The sequence below is a fragment of the Lathamus discolor genome, chromosome 4 (assembly GCF_037157495.1).
Source record: "Lathamus discolor isolate bLatDis1 chromosome 4, bLatDis1.hap1, whole genome shotgun sequence".
Classification (NCBI taxonomy): Eukaryota; Metazoa; Chordata; class Aves; order Psittaciformes; family Psittacidae; genus Lathamus; species Lathamus discolor.
The window spans coordinates 102,291,238-102,309,439 of NC_088887.1; the positions used below are offsets into that span (position 1 = coordinate 102,291,238).

At 38.4% G+C, this 18,202-nt stretch overlaps 1 protein-coding gene across 3 annotated transcripts in view; it reads left to right on the forward strand.

Annotated features, from left to right (window-relative positions):
* The window catches only part of TRPC4 (transient receptor potential cation channel subfamily C member 4), a 139,301-nt gene that overhangs the window by 52,622 nt on the left and 68,477 nt on the right, over positions 1-18,202 (forward strand). The window lies entirely within an intron of this gene.

The window sequence follows — 18,202 nt, forward strand, 5'->3', positions numbered from 1 at the left end:
TTTTGATATGTGCCCCAGCTACTGTAATGGAAATGTTTGAATACAAATAGTAAAACTTGGTTTTGGTGAGCTTCATGCTACAGCAGGTGAAAGATGGACATACTTTCTGGGTGCAGACTAGAGTGTTAAATTAGCCACAAACTGCTTGGCTCCAAACAAGAGGTTAGTTCAAGTATGGTTTTTTCAGTGCCAGAGTCCACTGTTGGCTGGAATGAAGAGTGCTGCTTATCCTTCTATGACTTGGTTTCCCTGGTTGCACTGCTGAGGGTCTTCCTATTACTGTAAAACATGAACAATAATCATGAATCACTTGAACAGAAGCATCTGCTTTTTTTGCCTGTACAAGGCTAGGCTTGCTCACTGAAAATGCAAATATTACTTGCAAACCAGTGCTTGCAGAAAATGGTCTTTAAACAGATTACTTACATGCATCTGTCATTGTTTGCACTGGGGACCCCAACAACCATTAAGCTTCTATGGCTGTTGTATGTTTAAATAATCCTGTTGGTTCATTTTTAAAAACAAGTCATGCTGAAGAGAATGTAAATATGGATTACATTTTTTCAATAATGTTGCAATGAAGCAGATACAACTGTTGGTGTTTAATGTAATCAAAAGTACCTGCTGGCTGAAAAATTGTTACAATAGACTAAAGATATAAAATGTGGATGCTTAGAATTATATACTAAAATTTATATTTTCAATGTTTAGCTAAAAAGATAATTTATTTTCCCTGGAGAATCAAGTTCCTTTTAAAACTATCTCAAACTACAACTTTACTTTTTTTTCTTACTTTTATTTGTAAACATTTGCCACATTGTTTACATGATGATTCATTTTCGGACTGTGTGCCTTTATTAACATGGTATTTTTGCCCATTTGGTTTTTCTTCTTTGTATAAAGCGGGTCAAGTGTGGTAAAATCCTGACCCCTTGATGTTAGTGGGAGTTCTGCCATTGATTCAGTGAGGTCAAGATTTCACTCTTTTGCCTTTTTTTTTTTTTTGTGTGTGTATTTTTTTTTCTTCTGATGAAAAGTTGTTTGCAGAGGAGACAGATAATAAGGAGTAAGAAAAATGTATATGATAAATACTGCCAAGCTCAAGAAACAGTTTAGGTTCACAAATATTTCATTAGTGATGAAAGTTATGAACGTTCAAATGCATGAAACCCTGATATAACTCATGATTTACGAGTAAATGAACTAGCTTTCACTATTTCTTGGTATACATAATTAGTATATTATATATATTATTGCATAATTTTTATCTAGTACATAATATCTTATTATATGCTAATGACATAATATATTAAGTGCTATACATAGCTAATTTCAGGTTCATCCTCATACAATGATATAATTATTTTGTAAAACAAAATTTTTAAGCATAGGATTTCCTAGTTAATTCAAGAACTCATGATAGTGACAGAAAGCCAGAGAAAAATATCCTCTTGTGTTAACAGAAAGCTACAAGGTGTCAATTCTAACCAAGAATCAATACATTTGCTTAAAATAGTGCCTCTGCATTTTTTGAAGTTTTCCAACCATTAACTTCAAAATTAGAAGATGCCACTGAATTAAAAAGCAGAACAAAACCAGCAAACAAACAAGCAAAAGCCAACAGTCAGATGTTGTTAAAGTTCTATCTGAACTCTCTGGTTTACTGACCATTCAACTATTGGTCTCTACTTAATATCCATACATGATGTGCTTTACATTTCCAAGAGCATACGGGTTACAGTGGGTTGAAGCCAGTTATCAATGTATGAATACAACTGGTGCCACCTGGTGACTTCAGATGAGACATATATGTGTAACAGCTTTGAGTTGTATTTGTCTCCCTCTGTTTCTCCGTTTCTGAGTGTGGTTTTTGTGGTATAAATTAATGCAACTCAGGAAAAGGTTATTTTGTCACTTGCATTATACTTTCTACACAGTTTTTAGCTGTACAAGCTGCTACAGTACATGTAGAAGTGAATAACACCGATTAAGGTGAATGAGTTGAGGAAACTTATCCAAGTACTTTTAAATTACCAGTTCTTCAAAGCCAAATGTCCTGAATTGTCTGCCAAGTCACTTGTTGCTTACCCTGATGGATAACTAAATGTCAAATCAAGAGGAAAAAAAAGCTGTTATTTGAAATATAGTATCTGCAGAAAATCTCTTTATCTTTCAAAATTGCATGCAGCATCCACAGATGGGATGGGGGGTAGGTAGCACTAAAGAAAGAGGAGTAGAAGATGTTTATCTAAATCACAGCATGCTATAATGCTTGAGGAACCCAGGCACTGATCTTTATCTGGGTGGTTAACCACCTAGATACACATGCATATTCTGGAAAGACTGAAACAGAGGTGTAGCTGTCTCGTAAGGATGCTACAGAGCACATAAGTGAAGTTGAAGTTTCACTTACTAAACTTGAATCTGTGTAGCATTGTGTAGGCTGACAGTCTAGATTTAGTGCATGGAAACCTGACTCCAATGTTTACAGGCACTGCCTGGCTAGCAGAAGCACATGGTACTGCTTTTATGACTCCCTGTTCACTATTAGATGTCAGTATTGTCATACTGTGGGTATTTTTATAGATGGACACCCTAGGGACAGCCTTCTGCAAATGTCTGAAAAAAATACCATGCTAAGGCCAGAATGGAATTTGCAAACATAAGGGAATTGCTAGAGGAGGGAGAACTGTAGGACAGGGAGGGAAGTGATGACAGTGATATGTCCCTGGTTTGCTCTCCTTCTGTGGTGTGGGAGTCTGTTAATGTGAAAACACTGCTGGGCACAGAGGAAGGGTCATGGTAAGAAGGTGGAAGCTGGCAGACTACAGCCCCTGCAGTTTTCTTGCAGTCAGTTTGAAACCAGAAAGTTAATAGCCAGCAAAGCAGTTTAGGAGGTAAATCTTGAGTATAGCAGGTGACTTAGTCTATGGATGCTTTGGATGCACAAATCGAATGTCACCCTTACAGTGTCTTCCCCAGAGGTGCTGGTGTCCTCAGTGAGACTTCTATTCCTGTCTCCATTCCACTGTCAGACAGGTTTCTTTATTAACAGAAAGATCTTTATGGCAGTAGTGCATCAGTTCCTTGTACATCACCTCTGCTTTTCTAGCATGTACAAGCTAGGTATAGGATACCTAAATTTTTCTCATCTCTTGTTTGTTCAGCATTATTGGAACAGACAATGAGGAAGTCAGTGCATAATTTCTGATGCCCTGGCTTAGAAAACCTTTATAAGAATTGCTTCGGTTAACTCCATCTATGCAAGAAAGCTGTGAAATGTGCATTTCATTTCCTGAAGGGAACACAAAAGTGTTTGTTAATGCCACCTGGTTACAGTGGACCTGGAAATGCTCACCTAACTCACTTTGAAAATCCTCTTCCACCATCCCAATTCTTTCCATAGTTCCCATGCTTTCTGCAAACCTGGTTAGGTTTGTGTTGCAGTCAGAGCTGTGGATTCAAGTTTCTGATTTCACTGCCAGGTTCTAGGACTTCCTCAGGAAGATTATAAGAATATTTGCAATTTTCTCTACAGACAGACTGTGAGCAACCCTTCTCCATCAACAGTCTACAGCTTCCTCAAGAGGGGCAGCAGAGGAGGAGGTGCTGGGCTGCTCGCTCTCTGCTGACCAGCAATAGGACATGAGAAAATGAAATGAAGCTGCATCAGGAGAATTTCAGGCTCACCAGGGAAGTGGTCACAGCACCAGAACTGTCAGAGTTCAAAGAGCATCTGGACAATGCTCTTAATCATACAATTTACTTCTAGGTAGTCCTGCAAGGAGCAGAAAGATGGACTTGAATACCATTATGGGTCCCTTCGAATTTGAGATATGATTCAATGATTTAAGGGCCTCTAGTAGTCTCTGATCATGGTAGGCTTTACAGCTCAGATATTCCTGAGCATCTGAGTAAAAGGTATGGTATGTTCTAGTCTTTATTTCTGGGGGAAAGGACTGAAATTGAAGGGATGCATTTTTTGTGTAGGGAGTAAGGGCATCAAGCTCTGATTATATGTTTTTATGTTTAAAGAAATGGAGTCTGGTACCTTGCAAACCAGATGTGAATCCAGAAATCAAACCCAGCCGAACATATCCTAATGCTGCTGTATGCCACATGCACAATGCTTGCCAGGGACGTTTTAACCCTGTGTGAGCAAGAGGATCCAGGACATTTTGGAGTTCTAAAGCCTAAGGGTGTGTGGTGGCAGCATCTTCACCCAGAGAGGCACCAGTCATCATCCCACATCTGGGTGTCGAAAGAGCTAGCAGAAAGCTACGGAGAGGTCTCTTCAGTCCCCTCACCTGGATGATAGGCAGACCAATGCCTCAGAGCTTGTTCTGGCGTTTATGTGCTGCTCAATGTGTTAGCAGCCACTGAGAACCTTGGACAGGAGAGTTACTGAGGCGGATCACTAGGAAAGCTTGCTATCTTGGGACTTTTTTGGAGGTGGAGAGAGCAGGGGCGTTATTTTGCTGTCACAGGCTGAACTTTATAAATCTTGATTCATTTAGCTGATTGATAATTATTTGGAGTGTGGGAAGGTAGAGGAGGAGGTGTTGACAATACAAGTTGTCTTTCACTTGAACCTACCGCATGCAATTCTCATCAGAATAAACAATGATTGATGTTATACCAAAATGTGTCTCAACATTTGATTTTTTTTAGCAGTATTGCCATGTAGTTTTGGGAAGGATGAAAAGAATGTAAGAGAACACCCAGGAGGAGGGAATGGTCCTGTATGAGATGTGTTAAGGATGTTGCACAGTATAGTTTATAGGCCACTGGGGCAGGCCTCTATGTGGATGTTCAGGCACACACCTAAGCTATCTGTGGAAGGGATACAGACAGCAAAGCTAGGGAGCTTTGCAGGCAAAGTATCCTCAGTCTGGCAGCATTCCCAGAAATAGATAAAAAGTCTAAAGGTGAAAAGTCAGGAGATGGCATGAAAGTGGCACAGAGCCTGAAGAGTCATTTTCCATTCCTGAAATCCTGGCAGCATAGACTTCTGCTCTACTGATAGCGCTCTATCAAGTCTGACAGAGCTCCTATCTCCTAGGAAATTCCCCACATGTGGCTTCATCACCCACTCTGTTCCTTTCATATCTCTTAGTATCTTTGGACTTCTTGCAAATGCCCTTTGAGGACTCTCAGGGTCCTGAGATGAAGCCAGTGCTCTTTGGAGCTGTGCTTATAGCCCAGTTTCAGTCTCAGTCAGTCTCCTCTTATGGAGCAGAGCATTTAGTCAGCTTAATCGATTATTTTCCTTCCATGCTTCATGCGATGACACCATTTTCACAGCCCTGCATTGGCCCACAGCCCAGTAGTGTACATGAGAAATTTGCTGTGTCGTGGTTGTATCTGTCTCCTCCTGGTAACAGTGTGGGTCATCATGGAGGAGACCAGGGAACATATACAGGTTGTAGACCTTGCATACCTGCAGTGGAGTTACACTACAAAGATGTTGGACCTTTTGTTTTAAGATGTTTTTCAGATTTTCACCTAGTTACCAAACTGGAATTTATATTGGTGAAGCCGGAGCAGAAAGAAAGGGAAAGATTTTATGAGCACTGCATGATGCCTTGTAGTTTTCCTTATCTAAAACTCTCTCCAGTAACTTTGGAAAATATCAGTCACAATCACTTGTGTAATGCTCTTCATCTGTTGAGATTAAAGTATCATTTTTGTTTTGAAAATGTCTCTCACATAAGTTCATGAACTGAGTGCCTTTCTGCAATGTTCTGATTAATGACAGTCTAGCTGGTAATATGTATGGAGGAGGCAATGCAAAGCTATTCTGTTGGGCTTGAAGTACACAGTCTTGAAGTGGAATGTGAGGGCACTCTTGGCTGTCTGAGTGGGTAGCTGAGTATTTTTTTTTTTCCTCAGTGGCATCTGATTAATTAGAAATTTCTGACAGGTTTTAACATACTAATAGGCAGAGATAAATGGGAGAAGCTGTGTAGGGGATGTTTCAGTTTACTGATGAAATAGATATAGTAGTCTACGCATATATTCAGTCTTCATATAACCATATGGGCACATGAAAACAATGTGTAGCTTTTAATGAGAAGTGTACCATAAAGGTGGAAATTACTAATTGCATATGAGATGGAGATATGGATTTACAAAAGTATTGTTCTTTGATTTTTATAGAGGTATACTGATTGTTTTTAAGTTCAAAAAAAGCTGCCTGTAAGTGTCGTTATGTCTTGGCAATAAACCCAAACTGTCTGTGTTTATATGCATAGGAGGTAGGGTGGGTGGCTGTTTAGAAAAACCTATGACAATTACTAAAGAAAGACTCCAGAATCATGGAATAACAAAAGCTGGTATTCTGGTGCCATCCAATAAAAATGCTAGCAATTTCAATATTGAGGTAGACAATGTGTTCTACAATATGCACCCCTCACCTTGCAGCAAATACTAAATCACAATATTCTAAAGTTGAAGCAGTGACAAAACAAGCATGCTAAAATATGGGGAAACGTGATAGTTTCTTGACCTGTACAAAATTTTTATTGGAATTTGCTATTGAAAACATTAAAAAAAAAATCTGAATACTTCTACCTAAGCCTTAAGTACCTTCTAACCCTAAGCATTCAGAAACATTAAGTGCTTTTCTGTCATTATTTGCTGCCTTTTTCACACTTCATGTTTTCAGCTCATGCTGGAAATGAAAGTACTTTCTACCATAAGGAGATGAATGCAGATCAGCAACAAACATTAGAAAAATCTAAAATAAATCAAAATCTCTAGAAGGTTAATACAAAACTGATGTCTGTGGAAAAGTCAGATTTCTCCTCTAGAAGTCACATTTTCAGCACTGTCATCTTTTCTTCCCCACTTTACAGCACTCATCCAAGCTTACAATAGAATAGGAACAGCATACAAACAAAAAAAGAAAAGGTCCAAAATCTCTGCCTTCTATAGTTAGTGGTCTTGTACTGTAATTTTCATAAGCTTCCATGCCTGGAATCCTGTTTGCAAAACCTACCTGCTTTCACTTCCTGAGAACTCAATAACCGCAAAGATAGTTTCAACTAAAGATTTCAACAGCCTTTCAGTGCTTGAAAATAGGTTCAGAATCATCTCTGAGACCAGTTGTATAAATTAAGAAGACTAGGAGGATCAACAAATAGAATCTTTTTTTGATAGAGGTCGTCTTGTCTTCTATGGTCTAGCAAATCCCCATAGCAAATTATCTTTATGTTTGGATATGCAATTCAACTTACGAAGTTAACAAATTTATAAACATTAAAGGAGCAATATAAAGAAATCAGTACCTTGTCTGCCTACAGCAGCCTCTCAAGGGATACTTAATGATTTTACCCTTGACAAAACAGATTGAGAAGATCTGTGCTATATATATATATGTATACAGATATATGTATGTAAGGGGTGGGAGTCAGTTCCCAGTTCAGATGCCTGAAGCTGAATGCAATGTAGCGGTAGACCTGGGGGACTATGCAGAGATGTCTCCTACATCAGGGCAGCCTGCCTGTCCTTCACCTGTGCTGCAAAGGGGTGAAAGCCTCCAGTAGGTCTTGTGTCATATCTCTGATTCTTTAGAGTATCCTAAATCATACTGGATGCCTATGTGTAGATACCTGAATCACTTCATTAGTGTTCACATATAAGCCAGATATCTGAGCTTCCAATAAAGTCAGTGAAGAGCTAGATGATCTGCTGACCCAATGCATCTACCATAGGCAAAAAAAATATTTATCTGGACTTTCCTGACTACATCAACCAGGAGCCCAGCTTGGAGGCTCACATGTAGTGGATAAGTGAGATGTGAGGCATTCTAGTATATCGTGAGACATGTGTGGTCCTGGCAGTTATGACAGTACCTGTGCGAGAACTGTGCGTGTGTGGAGTGGTGACTGGAGGTCACATAGGACACCTGGAGGTATCTGAAGTACACTTAACAGCTACGTGGGGGCAGTTGAGATAAGCCCTAGTTTTCCACTGTGTATATCAGGAGCTTAAAACCCTAATTCACATACAAAGCCTATAACGAGGCATTTAAATCTGGAGTTAAATCCCATCCTGTAGTTTCACCTACAACATATCCTCCCTCTGATAGTGTCCAATGCAGAAAGCCAGGAAAGATTTTAGGAACAGGACCACCGGAGCCATATTGTTGAAAGAAACTCTTTCAAAGAAACAGCAATTCCTGATGGACACAAACTTTCAAACAATCTAATGCTGCAAAGTGGTCCAATGAAAAATGTTTTCAAAGAGCCATTCTAGAGTTCTTCCTTGTCTGAGCCACTGTGCTGAAATGGTTACCTGCAACTTCCCTGTGAAGATACCTCTTAAGATGTATGCAAAGAGAAGTAGAATTCTAAAGACTTTTTCAACTTGAACATTAGTCTTTGAGCGTCAAACATGCAGTCGTACCGAGTCATATTTAAAATGAATGGCTTTCAAAACTTTCAGCTGTGGGAAAACACTGTGAAAATTTAAAAAAGAAACACACCACTGTCTCTGCTCCCTCCTGGCTCCTTGTGCCTCTCCTCACTGGCAGAGCATGAGACTGAAAAGTCATTGAATGGGGTAGGCATTACTTAGCAACAACTAAAAACATCGGTGTATTATCAGCATTGTTCTCAGACTAAGGCAAAAATGCAGCACTGCATCAGCTGTTAGGAAGAAAATTAACTCTATCGCAGACAAAACCAGAACACAGAAAAAAAAGGAAAACTGACCTATCTATCTTCAAAGCCTTAAGTTCCTCATTATGTACTGCTGACATGCAGTTGGGTATTTGCAGCAAATGCAAAAAGGTCTGCCACCATTTCATTTGCTACCAACTAGATTTATGTCATCAACTGCAAGTTGAAATGTCTCTTCCCTGCTCATTTAAACCTCTGCTTATTAAGCCTTTGTCACTACCATGCACTGAATTGAATAAATATATACATATATAAGCTCAAAGAAAAAAAATTTCCATATCCTAAGCACATTAGGAATGCCGCTTTACCCATTCATTACTAGGAGGCACCATGTGTATAAGACATGTACAGATCAAGATCTGCAATATGTCAGTAAGCTGAAGAGGAGTACAACACTAAAATAAGACTCACCTGAAACAAGAACTCACATTATTAAAGGATTTGAACTAATCCATTCTCCTTGGCACCAGTTTCAAAGGCTTCTTTCTAACAATCTACCCTTAAATAATCTTAACTATTCTGCTTCTGGTCTCTCCCTGTATAGGACAGTTTGTAATAATGCGTGCCTCCCCTGTATCTCCTTTGCAGTGGTAATTGAAGAGGACTTTTTTCTGCTTCTAGCAATCTTCTGTTGTTTACCACTGCATCTTTCCAAAACCTCATAAGAAGTAGGATTTTTCAGTTGATTTATGCATGCAGGGAGGATCTCAAAGTGTCTGTTGTGTAAGGAACTGAACACAGATGAAATATCATTAACCTGTAATAGAATAAAATTGTCAGTCCTTTGCCTCTCAAAGGAACTTCAAATCCCAGCATATCCTAGTGTAGTTGTGTGAGCCTTGGTCTCCTCTGTTTACTTCAGAAACATGTTCTGTTTTGCACCTGCAAAATATGGAAAACTTACATTATGGTACAAAAAGTAGAATTGCTGCTAAATAACAAACCACTGAATATCATACCAGAAATAATATAGTTATGAAAGAACTTGCTGTGACATTTCTCTACATCCTTTGCAGATTTATGAGGTTTCTATGTCCCTACCATACTCTTTTGTATTCCTTTCTCATATTTTGAAAAGATAAAAAACATTTTTCTTTGTTTCTCAAAATTGCCTTCTTCCCACTTTGTTCTTTGAGAGTATAAACCTTTTAATTTTCTCAGACGTGAAATTTACTTCCCAGCTGTAAAGATATCTCCAATTAATTTGCAATGCTGAATAATTGCAATCAGCTGTAAAGAAGTTTAGCTAATTCCTACACTTCCTTCTGAGATGCTTGTATCTGCTAATCAGTTTGTTGGTACCTAGAGAGGCCATCAATCTGTTAATTTTCTTTCTGCAAAAGCTCCTTTTCAAAAACTGTCTTTCTCATTCCTTAGCCAGTGGGATGCTTTTTTGTTTGTTTGTTTCTAGACCCTGCTCAGACTTTAAGACTCTTTTTTTCTTACATTTTGCTCAAGATCTCACTGAAGAAGCAAGCCAATTTCCTTCTGCCTCCTCAGCTAATGATTGAAGCCATTTTGGGAGAAGGCAAAAAATAGGGAAAGGCAAGATGTTTTCCACATTTTTCTAATCAGACCAGATACATGGTTCTCAGGAAACGGAATGTCAAATATAAACTTCACTAAAATAATTTTTTTCTTTATAAAATATTCTGTAAGTATCTATGCATCCATTTAAAACATTCAATTGTGAAGGGCTCCACTAGGTCTACTTTGAACATTCAGAAAGTTTCAATAATGGTTTTACTCATCATACAGACTTTGAGAAAGGCGTATAACAGCTTTTTTCTGATGCAACATGAATAATTTGAGTTATCATTTAGTAATTTGCACAATAAAATCTTTTTTTTCTTTCTTCGCTCTTATATCTTTCCAAACCATTTTCATTTTCTTCTTTCATTGTCCCTGAGTGAAAAAAGCACTATTTGCTTGTCACTTTTCATTATGAGCACCCAAGCAATGCCCAGTTCTTACTTGAAAGACTCCTTTACCTAGTTTCAAAAAGATGTGGTGAGAGAGCAGGTATGAGTTTCAGAGCTGGAAACAAATTCAGAATATCAGTCTTTTACTGAATGTTTACTGTGACATAATTTGCCACCCTTGGTCAAGCTTTTGACACTGTCTGAAGGAAGGACATATCCATCCACTAATAATTCTCACAGGAAAACATTAATTGAAAATGACCAGTACAGGCTGTATTTTGGATCACCTCCCAGAGATAAAGAGAAAAAAAAAAATAAGAGTAATAAAGCTCAGAAATCTTTTGTAATCAGTAACACCCCACAAATGTATGCCCCAAATCTATCTAATCAAATATCTTTTGCATTGATTCTATCTGGAAACTGATATCAATTAATTTTATATAATTTTCTTTCAATTCTCTGTTCTCCTTTTTCAAGTAAAAAAAGCTTGTACTTTTTCACACCAGGGAGGATCCTAAGAAAATAAACAAACATTTTGCTTGTACCTACCTAGAAGAAAACATAGACATGAATAGCGGCCTACCAGGATTTTTCCAGAACAAATCTTTTAATAACAGTATAATTTACATTCACCACCATATAGCAAGCTCTGTTATGTTAGGTACAAGCAGTACATGCTATATAGCTCGAGTTTTGTCAGATTTCATGAAGTGTCACTTGAAGTACAGTCTAAGAGCACCACACTCACAGTAGCTGCCATCAGTACTTAGTGAAACAGGGAGAATGAATCAGAGGGGTGAAATAATCAATTCTGCAGGGGTCTATCCCAATCAGTATATTCATTCATGACATTTAAGATGAAATAGAGGGTGTGTTAAATCTGTAGACAACAAAAAGCTGGGGGGATTGCAAGGCTATTTCAGGACACAATTGGAATTCAGGATGGTTTGGGCAAACAAGAGAAATTATTTCTGTAAAACAGTAAGAAAAAGTGTAGAGTTATAAGCAGAGCAGAAATAATCAACCAGATATATATTGAAACTGAAAACAATTAAGATAACAGTTCTGCAGGGGGGATTAAAGCAAGAGTAACAGAAAAACACTGGACAATATCATATTATTGTGCAAGTCAGTATCATATTTGGTCACATCAGAATGAGCACAGATGATAAAACATCTATGAATTTGGCCTCTGTTATATTCAGAAATGGTAAGGAATGTCCAGAAAGAAATGAGAAGCTTCAGAGAATGAGAAAATATTCCCCATAAGGAAAGCCTGAAGGAATGCTTGTTTAAAAGAAAAAACTGAAACTATAGTAAGAAATAATGTTTTCTCTTTATCCACATTTTTTGCACAAGACATTATAACCTTAAGTACACAAAGGTAAAACAAATTAAGTATCAGAAACATTGTCTGAAAATGATTAAACATATCCGCCCAGCACTGCAGCGCTTTCAGAACAGATTGGTCAAATATGTGTGGGTATTGATCTAGGTGTAATTACCATACTTTGCATTCAAGAGGGCAAACAAGACCTTCTGACAAGTTCCTTCTTGCCATCCAGGGCTTCTATTACTGAATTCTTTTACACTTTTTGGCTCAAATGTTATGCAGATGTGTTAAGTATGTATTGTTGTTTGTATCATGCAGTTATGCAAGTCATTGTTTAGAAAAGTGATGTTGGTTTCAGTGAATTACTATTGTAATTCTTTTTCTTAATATGTAATATTAATGCCTTTTGTACAGTGTGGCTGTCACAGAGACTGGAAGTCATCAGTCCGTGCTGTGACTATTGTGACACACAAATTGATTCAGTGTAATAAGATGAGCATGAAAAAGCATTAGAAAACCATAAACACCCATCTTAGGTTAGGTTAAGTGTAACTGATTAATAGAAAAGAAAAAGATAAAAACTCCAAGGTTTTGAAAACTCAGCTTGTATTTGGGAAAAATAAAATGAAAATAACTCAAACTTGTAAATTTAACTTTGAAATATTCCCATATACAGAAAAAGGCAAGCACTGAAGCCTCCTTAAATGTGACAGGATTATACATTCCTGTATAACCTGCTTTGGGTGGCCCTGCCTTGGTTGGACTAGATGAACTCCAGAAGTCCTTTTCAACCCTTATGATTACATTATTACGATAACATAATTTGGAATTTTACAGAAGATACTTCCATCTCAAATCCGCAGCCCAAAACCTTCCCACCACAAAGTCTCAAGTTATGGGTAAGGTTTCATTTTGGCTACTCAGCCCTTTCATTTTGATGTGAACCACATCCTATAATTTGGCACGAGAGGGAGGTTTTATGGGCTTATAAGTCTAGCATTTAGAATTTTAATTGGAAGTCCTAATATATTTTATGTCAGAGCTAATATTTTAAACTTTTTGTCACATTTTGTTTATGAGTCGTTGTTTCATTTAAGAGCCCAGAAGATAAGCATCACTTAACCTCAGATATGTACTACTCATTTTTTGTCAACTCTGTTACCTGTGGTTAGGCTCCAGAGTAGAGAAATCTGGAAGATGAGTATCAAACACCTTGACAGCATTGAGCTGAACCATGGGTGTGAAAATATTAAAGGACACAATTTGTAATGAAATCTTATCTGCTGGACATAGATAGTTTAATTACATTCCAAGAATGCATTCTTAAGAAGTTACAGTATTTCTAAAAAAATTTAACCGTGCATTCATACATTTACATTTATTCCTCAGACTGTTGTCAGTAAACTTACAGTGGGTGAGGTTTTGTGGATACATCTGTTTCCTACAAAAAGAATAGACGTGGAGGCAGGATATTGTAAAAGGAAAGAAAATACTTCAGTAACATTTTAAGAGTTTGGTGCTTATCTTCAGGAAATGTAATGAATTCAAGGGCAATAAACAAGTTGAACCCTTTCCAGGGAGGCCGGGGAAGATACCTATAGAAAAAAACAGAAAATGACAACTATGAGATGGGTGTTGCATGACTAGTACCAGATGCACTGCTCTGAAATGATGCTGCCCCTGAGCTTAGCTTGCCAACTTCCATCCACTTTCCTGCCTTACACATTCAATGACCAAACAACATGCCAGCTGTGCAGTGCACAGCAAGAACCGTGGGATGGGGAAAAGGCCTTAGGGGCAAAATATGGGGCCACCACTGGAGGCGTGCAGTTTGTGCAGTCTTGTGAAGATAGTTTCAGTACGGCTTTCAGGATGGACTCTTTACAGACTCCTTCAGTGGTGTGACAATTTCATTCAAGTTATTTTGAAGTTATATTTTCAAATCATTCAAGTTATCTGGTAGCTTCTTACTTTGTGAAAGAAGTTGGGGTAGAAGGATTTTTTGAATCTCTCCTGGTGGAATTAATTCCATCATTATAATCGGGATGTATTTCAGCTGACATAATATGAAACTGAAGAAGAGAAGAACTCAACAAACCAAAATGCAAATGAGAAAACTGTATATGCATAGGGATAACTTTTACTCTGTGGGCTGTACTGCAGTGTAGACTTCAGCAGTTTCAAGCTGTTTGGCTGATGACAGCTATAGAGCAGTAGTGCTGAAGAAACTGATGAGCTTGATGACACAGCTTTATAATATTAATTTTCTTAAATAATGTGGTGCTGCATGAGATGACATATGCATTCATCTTGTTATGTGTCTTATAGCCTCTTTTTTTTTTGCTTTAGGTTTTTCCTGCAATCGTGCTGTCATGATTGAAGTGACTCAGAAATTTATTCACCTAATTGCTTGCAGCCATTGCAGGATATGCTCTCCTTGAAAACAAAAGGAAAAATAATTGTAAATACAGAAGGACAAGAACCAGACAGGCTAGCCATTTGCCCAAAGAAATAGGTTGCTTTATGCAGATTCTGAGCTCTTGCACTTAAGAAGTGGGTAAATGTGCACTGCAGTTTTCTCTCTGCTATGATATTGCATTAATGAGAGCCATTGTGGGAATCTAGATGGAGAAAAGGACACACCCAGGGTTTACATTCTTCTTTTTCCAAACATCTTTTTTTATTTCCTGGATATCTAAGAGATCATCAGCAATCCGTCTCTCTACTCTGATGTCATGCGGACAGAAAATAGGCATTAATTTGGCCTAGATTTCTCTATCTTTCAAAGCAAAGGGTCATCTCTTCACACAGACCATAAGGGGAAATTAAAGACAACTGAAGTGGGCTGTTCCACTTGGTATCTAAAAAATTATTAGATACCTAAGTAGGGCTGACTCATTCCCACTTACAGTTAAGTACAGGAAAAAGAAATGCAACAGAAAATCTCATGTCCTTGAGCACTGAAGTGTACAGACTTTGAGCTGTGCTTTCTTCTTTTCTGTTTTCTTTTTTGCCTACTCATTCCCAGACAGCTATGCATACACAATCACCAAGCTGCTTTGCCCCACTCTGAAAATAATGTTGAAGTAGAAAATTTTTAACAAAATGTAAGAAAACAAAAATCATTTAACCTTTCTAAGCTTAAGCAGCCTCACACTTGACATGTTAACTCTAAAGCGTATAATATAGTTACACCACTGCTGAGCACTGGGAATTCACAATCAGTGACTGGAAGACATAATAGCTTCCCATCCTCCAAAGATTTAAGGAAGGTTCTTGTGTTCTCTGTGAGTGATCTGTCAAAGCTTTAGATTGTGTGGCTGATGTCAATGTGTGCTAGTTATTTGTTTTGGCTTCTCTAAAGAGAATAATTTCAGTAGTTTGAGAGTAAAATTCATCATAAGTCGGGTGACTTCAGAGCAAGTACTCTGGGTCAACATTTAAATGCTGAAATGTTCTGAGTGCCATGAGAGCACTCAGAACTTCAAAAGGTAAGTACTCATTATACTGCAGATCAGGGAATAACTTGACCTTATTGCTTTAGCATTCTGTATGTCTTTGGTTTTATTTAGTGGGAAATCTTAAAATACGAGGGTCAGGGGTCGAGCTCATGATATAATTAAAGTTGCAGTCTTAGGGTTTGCCCTTTAAATATTTCTGCAAGTTAAGGCTGAAATTATTTAATACGCACTTCTATATTTGGGAGAATTCTGAGCGAATTCCAAAATGTGTGCATTAGCCTTATGGCCGAGTTACCTTTAGAGGAAAGGTTTTGATAAGTTATGAGAAAAATAAGCAGCTTTTGAGTTAATGGGCCCCATGTACAAGTGAATCATTGTAATACCATGTTGTCTGAAGCTGTGTTTCTGTTAATTTTTTTAAAGATTGTGGTTAAGGACACGTTAAGGCGGCCTTCAGTTCTGGCAGGGCTTGAAGCAAATATTAGTTTAGTAGTGTCAGAAAGTACAAAGATAATGACATGCTAAGTGACAGAGGAATACTCTGAGCAGTCAGCGAGTTTGGAGATAGAGCTTTGTATCCTTGGGTTTTCTGCCCTTGCAGCTCTCTCCTCTACATCCTGGTACCCTGACCCTGGAGCCAAGAGTGAGTCTCATTAGTTGTGGCAGATGCTGTCAGACTGCAATGCATTCCTCCCTGTAAACTTTTTTCAGACCTATGGTAGCCCAAAATCTCACTTCTACTAATGCAAAATTTTACTGCCAGTTTCATCTCTTTCTCAGCTCAGAACCATTGGTCACAGTTGCAATTTAAAAGCAAGAAAAGTGTGTGTATGCATGTGTGTGCTTTCTTTTTTTCTATATAATATGCAAGTAAAAGAGAAAATAAATCTAAGACTACAGTAACCAGGGAGGTCTTATGGAAGACAGTCTCATTTTCCCCACTGACACCACAGACAGGCGAGAAAAAAGGTATGGATTTCAAACCCCAGTTCACACTGGACAGGAATAACGAAGCAATCTGGGCATGTGGGCATCCCTTAGTGGGCTCTGCACAGCATTCAGCCCGGAGGTGGCAGATGACACAGAGGTGTCCTGGAAGAGACCCAACAGAACAGTGTGAACACAGCCATAGAGTCCTCTGAAAAGACATATGCCCAGGTTATGTTTCTTTTCCTGACCACAGCTGAGACCAGGCATACTGCATAGACCTTCTGCTTAGTCTTGTACCCAACTGATAACCTCAACCATACCTTCAGTATATTCTCAGCTGGGTTCCTTAACTTATGATTAATTTCAGACCCATACTTCTCTGTATGCCTGCACACACTACACTATTTTATTTGTACCTCAGAATAAAGAAAGCAGAAGAGGACTTGCTCAGGAGCTGTTCGGCTCACAACTGCTGGTTGTAAACATCTCCCGTAAGCTGGTGGGGATGACTGTGAGGACAGCTGCTCCCCCCGCATGGGGTTGTGAGGGTGGGTGTACTAGCTCAGGCATCCCTCAGTCCTGCTCTAAAACTTACCCAGTGCCAAGCCAAGCATGCATGTTTGAGTGCATGGGAAGGGAGAAAAGGGGTCTCACCCGCTGACTGAACATACCTTTTCAGAATGCAGCACAGCTACTTGAGGTCAGCAATATGCTATGGCCAGGCAGGGATTGTTTCCCTAGGGATGTGTGGTTACAATCCCAAATGCCAGCTTTCCCATGTTGATTTTCCACCACAATTTACATGAATAGGTGGCCACCTCCAAGGTAATTCTCTCATTCAGCTAATTAGTGCTTTAGGCCTCTGTTTTACAGCCCAACACACATAGCAGCTCTCATACATATACACAGTCCCATCGAACAAACATGAGCTGGTTTTCATGTACAACAGCTGAAAAATGTTCAACACAGTGTCTTCATTAGAAAGAGGGAGGAAAAAAAACCCATGATCTATAGATTTTATTTATGGATTTACATCCACAGACTACCATTTCTTTTCAGCTTAATTTCACTCTTGTTTTCTTTTCCATTGAGTTTCTGTCTGATTCAGTGTACTGCTTTTTTTGTTTCGCTTCTTTCCCTCCCAAGGCTCTAAACGTAGCTCATTTAGACTCCTTTTTACAGTATTCTCACATGCTTTACCTGTTTCCTATCAACTTTTCTTCTTTTTTTCTTTTTAAAAAACACAGTGGGGTTCTTGCACCTGGCAACAAGGTCATTCTTCTGTCATAAGACTTCTACCAAACATGTTTTCCCTCCTCCAGTGGCCATATATTTCCCTAGCCTTCAGGAAACTTTGAGTCAAATGTTTTCCTTTTTTCTTCCTCCTAAAGGCACATAACTCAGAGCACCTCACTGATGTGGATTGAGTCTGTGTTTGGTTATTGATTATGGACCAAAGGCAATCCATATGATGATGCGAGTACCATTTCTTTTTATAGTATTGGCTAATTATAGGGCTTCATTATACTAGTCTAACAAGTAGTCTTGATCTGGTACAGACTTTAGAGTTGGGTATTGTAAAAAAAGAAACAATCTTAAAATGAACAACCTTACAAGGTTCTGATAAATAAGATTGCAAATACAGAAATGCACACCAGAAGAGGCTTTAAAAATGCTCTTTTGGGGACCTTGTTCTACCAACTCCCCCATTTTCCTATGAAAAGAGTATGTTTGTGCATGTGAATGTAGAATCGAGTCTTAAAACGTTAAGCTCTCTGCAGCAGATTGATTATCTTTGCTTCTCTATACACAGTCATATTTCCAACATTCTCTTTAAGAAAACCTATGATCTCTTTCTCCTTTACTAGCCCA